At 41.6% G+C, this 9,970-nt stretch overlaps 1 long non-coding RNA gene across 3 annotated transcripts in view; it reads left to right on the top strand.

The window, feature by feature from the left end:
* Positions 1-952: 952 nt before the first annotated feature.
* LOC138292705 (uncharacterized) overlaps positions 953-9,970 on the top strand; it is a 97,245-nt gene continuing 88,227 nt past the window's right edge. Inside the window, exon 1 of one of the 3 annotated variants that reach the window (XR_011202766.1) lies at positions 953-1,117. This is a non-coding gene — a long non-coding RNA (uncharacterized lncRNA). Of the gene's footprint in view, positions 1,118-3,062; positions 3,114-9,970 lie in introns of those variants that run through there. The other 2 variants (XR_011202767.1, XR_011202765.1) reach the window with 2 other exon arrangements.

Genomic DNA, 9,970 nt, shown 5'->3' with positions numbered 1-9,970 from the left:
ATTTTATTAATTGTAAAACAACATATGTGGTATACTTCATAGGGAGCACGTGTAATAAAATCTATGTAGAAAATATCAAAAGATCTTTGAAATTCCGGATGCAAGAGCATGTTCGTGCTATTAGGAATCAGAATATGAAATATCCTCTAACAGTGCATATTATGGATTATCACTGTGATGATAATTGTATTTCGTTCCACAGGGTGGAGTATGTACCATCTGATCAAAGAGGTGGAAATAGAGAACTCAGGTTATGTCAGAAAGAGGCTGCATGGATCTGTCGTTTACGCTCTGTTGAATTGGGCCACAATACGGATGATGAACTACATTACTTTCTATAAAGTGTTGGTTTTCACTTTCTTATATGGTAACTGGAATAACTGGCATAAGAACGCTATGGTCATATGTAATGGTTAACCTACCTAGTCAGTTCTGATTGCAGCACAATATTTAGGAGTATTTACAAAAAGTTAGTTTTTGGTGAATAGGTTCGCCTGTATTTCACATCCAACAATTATTGTGGCACTCAGTGAATTACACACTTTTAGCATGTGTGTTTTGTGGATTGGATTATGGTGTTGATAAATATGCTATGGACAATATCAAGTGAATCCAGGAAGTTCTGTTTGTGATATGAATTCATTCTGTGAATGGGCTTACTCTTCATGGCAGTTGTGTACATTACCATATTGAGTAAATTATGATTTCCAGTATACGCAGGAAACAGACTTTATGATGGCGCAGTTAAATGTGCAGTGTGCAGTAACAGGTGAATTTAGCTAGTTTCGCTTGTTACACTAATTATAATCAATTATAGTTAGGGGTATTTGCAATATATACGAGCTCCTACTAATAGGTCTACTCCTTTCCAATATGGCGGCTGTGAATATTATAGTCTCGGGTGAGTTAAAACTGCCGGTACACGTGATTGGGGACTTTCTAGGACCGCACTTCCGTTAAGTTCGATTTGCAATACCGGGATACAAGAAGACAGGGTATTTAAATTGGGAGTTGCGCGCGCTGTTGGTTTTGCCCGATCTCACACACATTGATATTGTTGTACTGCTGAAACTGTGGAGCAATTGCCGAAATTGTTCAAACTGTGCAGGAACAAAAGGTATTTAAATGATAATTCTGTTGAACACCGTTAGGGGCTCGGCTATGGTATTTTATTTACACCATGAGAGGCTTGTGTTTGTATCGGTGCTTTTACGCATGCCGATACTGTTGTATGGTTTAATTTCTTGAGGCATATGAGATATGTGAATGACAATTTTGATACACGCTATACTATGAACAATGGTTGTAATGAGTAGAGAATGGATACTGTAAAGATTGCTCACTTCTTTTTGATTATATATGAGGGCAGATAAATTAATGATTTCAGTTTTATCTCTATATTTTTATAAAAAATATTTTTGGGACCAAATTATAAAATCTGTATGCTTTATTTGCAATGGCAATTTTGTGAATAGTATTTCGGAATTAAGATTTTTTGATGTAAATAGGTGATAAAGGATTCTTTTCCTTTATATATTAGACTCTTATGTTGGAGGTATGAATGACTTAAGAGCAACAATTAAATCAAACAAATTTGAGGCCAATTGTTTAGGTAGGTCTTATGAAATTGTTTCTATACGATGAATTGCAAATTGGTGGGATTTTTATTATTATTACATCAGTAGAAGGTGTGGATAATTGGTTCTAAGTTATCAGTGGCAAATGGATTGTGCCATAGTAAGGCTGTGTTTAACTGACGAAATTTAGAAGGGTGAATGTGGGGGTGTCTTATCTATATTTCTGAGCAATTTGTAGGCGTATATATATATATATATATATATATATATATATATATATATATATATATAATATATATGTATGTATTTGTATTGATGTTTTTTCTGGGGCACTTTTTGATAATGTTATAGTATTTTGTATATTCTTCATGTTTGTGGATGTTTTTATGTGCATTATATTTGTACTTTTTTATGTCTTTTTATATGTAGTTTTAATATTTGGACTTCTGTGTCTTAGTTATGAACCATATTAGTCCCTTGCTGGTTTCTTCTTTTCTTTTAAAGTAGTTGTCAATTCATGTGTTTGTTAAAATATTGTGGTCTACTGTGTCAACATAGCAGTGTATTTGGGTGTATTTCGTACTGTTATGTGTTTTATTGAATATGTGTTATATGTGTTATATTACAGCCCTGAAGAAGTCCTATGTGAGAGGACGAAACGCGTTGGCTGTTGTGAATTCATGTATTATTGGATAAAGAAAGAGGAAAGCAAAATAAAGAATAAAAGAAGAATTGCACAACTATAAACTAAAGAATTGGACATTCTATATTATTGGCCAAGGGGGCAGAAGCCACTGGAACGCCAGGGATTTTTTTTATTTGTGTATTCCTATGTGTGGGGGGTGCCCCCTTGGGCAAGGGTCACACCCCCAAGGGGGGCATAGATCTGTTGGCCATTTCGGACTATTTTGTTTTAGGCCCACTGCCCCCAAGGGGGGCAGAAGCCACTTAGGCACCAGGGATAGTGTGTGTGTGTGTATCTATTGTTTGGGGTGGCCCCTTTGGCAAGGGTCGCTCCCCAAGGGGACACACAACTAATGGTATTTTCTACCCCCCAGCCACCCCCCCCCCCCCGGGGCAGATAGGCCTAATTCTTAGTGGGCCCATCTACCCCTATGGGGGGGGGCAGAATCCACTTAGGCACCAATTTCTAAATGCTTGATGGTGGGGTGTTTGTCAACTGGCAAAGTATTTGTTTTTGTGATATTTGTTTTTCTCCTTTTTGTTCTAGTTCAAAGATTTTGCTTTCTTTGCTGTGTCTCCTTGCAGTTTTGGCAGTGGTTGACCTGCGGTTTGCATAGGTGCATGTTTTAGCTAAGTAAAAAAAAAAATCTCTAAAAGAGTATTGTTGCCAAGCATGAATGACATGTTTGTAGGTGGTGTACTAAATGCAGGATTGTGTGTGAAATTGTCCTTAGATTTGTGCACAATGATATTTATGTTGTCTTATTTCTAATTTGCTTTTCTTTCTTTCTTTTTAGTGGGTTGCTGTGTCTGTGCAGAGTAGATGCTGGTGAGGCAAGCTTTTTCAGGCAAGTAAGTGCTATAGTTTTGGAGTTTATAACTCTTAGTGATAAAGCTACACTTTATTACTTATCTTACACAGTGCTGGTTGTTGGTGGTGCATTTGCCCAGTTACTTTTTGTTGGAAAGATCATGGCTAGCAGCAGGATAACCGCTCAGCAGGTTGTTGGTATGCTTTTTGAGTCAATGTCTGATCATGATTATGAGACAGACTCTGCATCTGCGGCAGAGGAGGAAGTGAGAGATTATGGCAGTGAAGTTTCTGTCGGAGAGGAATGTTCTGATGAGGAAGCCACTCTCAGTGCAGATAAAGGGCCTGTTTTAGAGGTGGACAGTGATGTGCCATTAGTGCAGCAACTTGGGGCTGAAAGGTTTCCCGTTAGAAGACCTGAACTCTGGGTTGCCCCAAACATGAAGCAGACAGATTTGCCTGCCTTTACTGGTCTCCCGGGGTGTAGAGTCAATACTGAGAACTTTTTGCCTGTCAATTTCTTTGAGTTATTTATGGATGATGTGTTTTTAGAAGAGATTGTTGAGCAGACTAATTTGTATGCGGAGATGTATTTGAGGGACGATGCTGCTAGACTTAGGCCACACTCTAGAGCTGCCCAGTGGATTCCCACAAATTTGGAGGAGATGAAAAGGTTTTGGGGTTGATAAGGAAGCCGTCACTGGTTTCTTATCGGTGTACTAGTCCCTTGATGGCAACAGCTATATTTCCTGCAACCATGAGTCATAATCGGTATTTGCTTCTTCTTAGGATACTGCATTTTGTTGACAATGCTTTAGCCTCGCCACAAGATCACCCTGATGCTGATCGTCTTTTTAAGATTAGGCCTGTCCTTGATCATTTTGTAGATCGTTTTTCAGAGGTCTATGCTTCAGGCAAAGAAATAACTGTGGACGAGTCTTTGGTCCTCTTCAAGGGTCGTTTGGATTTTAGGCAGTACATTCCTAGCAAGAGGGCACAGTATGGAATTAAATTGTATCTGCTGTCTGAAAGTAGTGCAGGATATGTGTATAGTTTCCGTGTCTACACTGGTAGGGATTCCAGTATTGCCCCCCGGTTGTCCTCCCACTTTTGGAGTTACTGAGAAAATTTTGTGGGAACATGATAGACGACTGTTCAACAAAGGTCACCATTTGTATGTAGATCACTTCTACACTGTAGTGCAGTTGTTCAAGGAATTGTTTAGAGTGGACACTGTTGCTTGTGGCACAATTCGATGGAACCGGAAAGGCTATCCAAGGGAGCTTGTCTGTAAAAAACTTGAGAGGGGACAGTGCAGTGCCTTGCAGAATGATGAGCTGCTAGCTTTGAAATTTTCTGACAAGAGGGATGTCTACATGCTAAGTACCATCCATGATTAGAGTATTTCCCCTGTGACTGTTAGGGGCCAGGTTGCTGAAGTGCGCAAATCTGTGTGCATTTTAGATTATAATAAGCACATGGGAGGTGTAAATAGAGTTGATCATAGGGTTGAACCTTATACTGCTATTCGTAAGTCTTACGTGGTATAAGAAGTTAGCAATTCACCTCTTCCACATGGCAACTATTAATGCTTTTATTGTGTTTAAGGATGGGTCTCCAGAGTCAAAGATGACATTTGTGAAATTTCAGGAGTCAGTGATAGAGAGCCTTATTGTGGTGGAACAGGCAAGAGTTCCTAGAGAAGCAGTGGTGGAGGATGTGGCTAGATTGAAAGATCGCCACTTTGCTGAGCACATTCCTCCCACGCCCAAAAAAGATTTTCCAGCTAAGAAATGTAGAGTCTGTGCTCGAAGAGGTAACCAGAGGGAGAATCGAATGTACTGCCCAGATTGTCCTTCAAAGCCTGGGCTGTGTGTGGGTGGTTGTTTCAGGAATTACCACACCCAGAAGATTTACTGGGAACTACTATGAGTGTAAACAGCCTGTTTTATATTTTCATGTGTTCTGTTTCATGGTTGGCATTTCTGTCATGTAGTTAGTTAGAGTTTTTGTGTTTGTAGTTTTGTAATTATTTCTAATTAGTTAGTGGTTTCTTTGTTTAAAAAAAACCCAAACTGATGCCATTTTGTGTGGAGTGGCGCTTGGCTGGCATTGTAAATATTGACTTGCTGTTGACTACTGTAACACACTGCCAGCCAAATGCCAGTCCACACAATCCCATCAGCTGGTGTGATTGCTGTATCAGGCATGTGGGCGTATGTAAGTGATGGGCCCTTGAGTGGCGCTGTCTGTCGATGCGCGTGTTGTAATGTGCTGGGACTGTAAAGAGGTTGGTGCCTTGTTGTCACCCCATCATGAATTCCCCCAGGTGCCTATCTTTAAAAAATGTGTAGGTTTGCTAGGTGCCGGCTGAGCTAGAGGCCAAAATCCACAGCTAGGCACTTTGCAAAAAACATCTCTGTTCTCTTTGGTAAAATGTGATTTGCCCACGTTGTGTTTTGGAGCATTTCCTGTCGTGGGCGCTAGGCCTACCCACACAAGTGAGGTACCATTTTTATCGGTAGACTAGGGGGAACGCTGGGTTCTTTTACATACTATTAGATTACATACTATAATCAAGTGAGCAGCTGCACAAGTGGTTATGTCAGCGTGTAGAAGACTATGGCCCTCATTACAACTTTGGCGGGCGGCAACCACCGCCCGCCAAGTTGTATCCGCTGTGTGGCTGCACTCCCGCAGTGGCCATTAAGACATCCCCGCTGGGCCGGCGGGAGGAAACCAACTTTCCGCTCGCCGGCCCAGTGGGTATGTCAGCCGCAACATGGGAGCCGGCAGTGTTGAGGCGGTGCGACGGGTGCAGTTGCACCCGTTGCACTTTTTACTGTCTGCTATCCCCTGGGCAGCGCTGCAAGAAGCGCTGCCCTGGGGGGATTACATCCGCCTGGACCACTGTGGCGGGAAACCGCCGGTCCCGGCAGTGCGACTGCAGCACTTCCGCCACGGTTGTAATCCCCGAGTTTGTACTGCCAGCCTGTTGGCGGTACAAACTCCAGAACAGCCCTGGCGTTTTTTTCCCACCGTCAGACAGGATTTATGAGTGCCTCTATGAGTTTGTCAATATGTTTGTGAGTGGATGTATGAGGCGAGTGACTGGGTGTCTAACTTGGTATATGGGTGTGTAAGTGTGTTTGTGAGTGCGTTAGTGCTCGGTACTTAAATAGCTGTATAGATAGTTGACTATTAGTGACAGTGACTGTATGGGCGTGTGAATGACTATATAAGTGGAAGTATAGGTTATTGAATAGGTGTATATATATTTTTATGGGTTTGGGACTGAGAGGGACAGTCACAGTCTGGCTATATGAGTGGTGGGTACATAAGTGCATTTGTAGGAGTATAACTGGATTTGTAAGTAACTGTGTGAAAGGGTCCAAATTACATACTGTAAGCAACCACCCACATCTACTCCCAAACACACTCATTTATACTGGCGTAATAAAATAACTGTATTTTCAGTATACCAAGTCCTCTTACACCTTTGTTGCTCACCATGGCCCATATTTATACTTTTTTAGCGCCGCATTTGCATAATTTTTTTACACAAAAGTGGCACAAACTTTCAAAATACAATTGTATTTTGTAAGTTTGCACCATTTTTGCATCAAAAAGCATTGCAAATGCGGCGCTAAAAAAGTATAAATATGGGCCTATGTTTTTTACTTAATGTCCTCATCTACCTTCCCTTCTACTTTCCTTTTTTGTGTAGAAGCTGCACATTTTTCATCTTATATGCCCTCATATTTTTTACATGCACTTTGTATAGTACACCCTAATTCACATACCTGTAAAATCTATTTGCTGCTCTCCAACTTTTCTCTCAATATCACTTAACACCTCTTTTCAGTGCAAATCTCAAGTCAGTATTATAGCAATGCTCTCCCACTCTCAGTACAAAAGTACCAGTGAAGGCTATCCTTCCCTTTCATTTGTAGTGCTGCAGTTAGAAAACCACATCCTTTAATTTTGTTGTTCCACTTCTAAATGGTCACTGTTATAACCCTTTCTATGAAAGCTCAATGTGGTTGTGGTTTTGGTGGATCCACAGATCTGTCGTGGTTCTCAGTGTGCCCCCATCTAAATCCAGTGAGGATCCACGGATCCACAAATGAAGCCCTTCCAGGCATTTAACAATATTCTGTCAATCCTTCCTATTAATAGTTTACTTTGTATAAAAAAAGCTAAATTATGGACCATGCACTCCCTATTGGCCAATTTTTGGATATCACTCTGCTTTTGAGTTTCCCACTGAAGACTCTTTGGTTCCCTCCCCCTGCACTCTTATAGCTCCTTTTCCTTAGTAACCATGTTTTCAACACTCTCTGTTTAGCAGTAGGTTCAAAATTTCATAAGACTTTCTGATAGCAGCATTCTAGGTTCGAATTAAACTGTACCAGGTGTGGTTGACAGTTCCCAATTCCAAGCATATCCCAAACAACTTAACTGTATTTATATTTTGAAAGCCAATGACAGTTATTATTTTCTTAAACTTAAATTCACTACCTAATTTTAGCACCCTGCACACCTCTATTGTCCAATCAACTATGTTCTTTATTTTGTTATGTTCTATCCTCCAGTTTAACTGCCTTTCATCTTCAAATCTGCCTCATTCTGTTGCAGCCTTTTCCTGTGTGCTACTCCTGCTTGTCTATAAAATGGTCAGAGAGTGGATTGTGGGCCATAGTTTTATGTTTTGGACCAGAGAGAATGCTAGAAAGAGTGGCATTGAAAGAGACTTAGGTTTACCTAATGTAGCCATTACTTGGGTTGTCTAGAGGGGGTTAAAGTGGCATCAGTTACTGCCTTTGGTTAAAAGCATTACAGTTTGCCAACATCCTGATCTCATGGTTGTGCAGTGTGTTGACAATTACTGGGGTAGGACTGTACTTCATAATGAAGAATATCTTTGGTAAATTAATTACACTTTTCCCACACACTGCTATGATGTTCTCCAACATTTGCCAAAGACAGAGGTGGCAGTGGTCAACCAAAGTTTGGAGAGAGATAGAAAAAAATGGGAAACATGTCAAGTAAACTGTTTCTGCATTCCTCAGAGACCAAAACATGGGCTCTATTTACCACAACAATCTACGCATCAATATGGATGGAACATATCAAAGAGACAGAGTCCATTTCAAATCAAGGCATCAGGATGTTACTCAACAACTTAAGAGACTGTATTCAGTTCATGTGTAAATATCATCCACACATCATAAAGTCACCCCTTCTCCCAAACACTAGTTAATTTTCTTTTCAAAACCTTTTTTTTAATGTCTCACTCAGATCTGCGGATCCATCGTGGATCCCCAACCAAAAGCACACATTCAACAAATAACATAGATTTTTTTGGGGGGTTTGCACCGGCTCCACAGATCCATTTGCCACTAAAAGCAATAATTTAAAACAACAATTAATTGAGTACAGTGGATGTATAAGGGCTTATATGGGTGTGTAAGTACTTGTGTGGGTCTATGCGTGAGTGTGTGAGTGGCTGTATTGGTATGTGAGTAGGTGTGTGAGTGGCTGTATGGGTCTGTGAGTGGATGTGTATATGTTATGTGGGACTTTGAGTGAGGGTGTGAGTGACTGAATGAGTATGTGAGTGGGTGTGTAAGTAGCTGTGTGGGTCTGTGAGAGGGTGTGTGAAGGATTGTGTGTTTGTGTGAGTTGGTGTGTGAATGGCTGTATGGTTGTGTGAGTGGGTGTATGAGTGGCCATGTGGGTCAGTGAGTTACTGTGTCAATGGTCATGTGAGTCTGTAAGTGGGTATGTGAATGTGTGTGTGAATGGCTGCATGGGTCTCTGAGTGGGTGTGTAAGTGCTTGCGTGGGCCTGTGACCATGTATGTGAGTGGTTGTGTGTATCTGTAAGTGGGCATATGAATTGTTTTGTAGATGTGTCAGTGGGTGGTCGAGTAGTTGTATCATTGTGTGAGTGGGTATGTTAGTGGCTATATAGGTCTGTGAATGGGTGGGTGAGTGGTTGTGTGGGTCAGTGACTGGTGTGTGAGTGGTTTGGTGTGTGTCTGACTAGGTATGTAAATAGCTATTTGGATCTGTGAGAGGGTGGATGAGTGGTTGTGTGGGTCTGTGAGTAAGTGTGTGAGTAGTTTTGTGGGTTTGTAAATGCCTGTATGTGTCTGTGAGTGGGTGTGGGAGTTATTTCATGGGTGTGTGAGTAGTTGTGTCAGTAGCTGTATGGTTGTGTAGGTGAGTGTGTGAGTAGTTGTGTAAGTCTATAAGTGGGTGTGTGAGTGGCTGTGTAGGTCTGTGAGTGGATGTCTGAGTGATTTAATGGGTCTCTGAGTGGGTGTGTGAGTGGCTATGTGGTTGTGCGAGTGGGTGTGTGAGTGGCTGTTAGGGTCTGTGAATGGGTGTGTGAGTAGTTGTGTGGGTTTGTGAGTGGGTGTATAAGTGGTTTTGTCAGTGTCTGAGTAGGTATGCAAATGGCTGTATGGTTGTGTGAGTGGGTGTGTGTGGCTGTGTGGGTGTGTGAGTGGCCATATCACTGGTTGTGTGGGTTTGTGAGTGGGTGGGTGAGTGCCTGTATGGGTGTGTGAGTGGCTGTATGGGTATGTGTGTGGTTGTTTGAGTGATTGTGTGGGTCTGTGAAAGGGTGTGTGAGTGGTTTTGTGGGGTGTGTGATGAATGTCTGCATCTGTGAGTGGGTGTATCAGTAGTTTTGTGTGTGTGTCAGTGAGAGGGTGATCAGCTTTATGGTTGTACAAGTGGGTGTGTAAGTGGCAGTGTGGGTCTGTGAGCAGCTGCATGGGTGTTTGAGTGGATTTGTGGGTCGGTGAGTGGGTGTGTAAGTGGCTGTATGGATGTGTGAGTGGGTTTGTGAGTGACTGTGTAGGTCTTTGAATGGATATGTGAGTTGC

Source organism: Pleurodeles waltl, chromosome 4_2 (genome assembly GCF_031143425.1).
Source record: "Pleurodeles waltl isolate 20211129_DDA chromosome 4_2, aPleWal1.hap1.20221129, whole genome shotgun sequence".
Taxonomy (NCBI): Eukaryota; Metazoa; Chordata; class Amphibia; order Caudata; family Salamandridae; genus Pleurodeles; species Pleurodeles waltl.
Note: the sequence above shows the minus strand (reverse complement) of the source record. Positions and strands in the feature narration are given on the sequence as shown.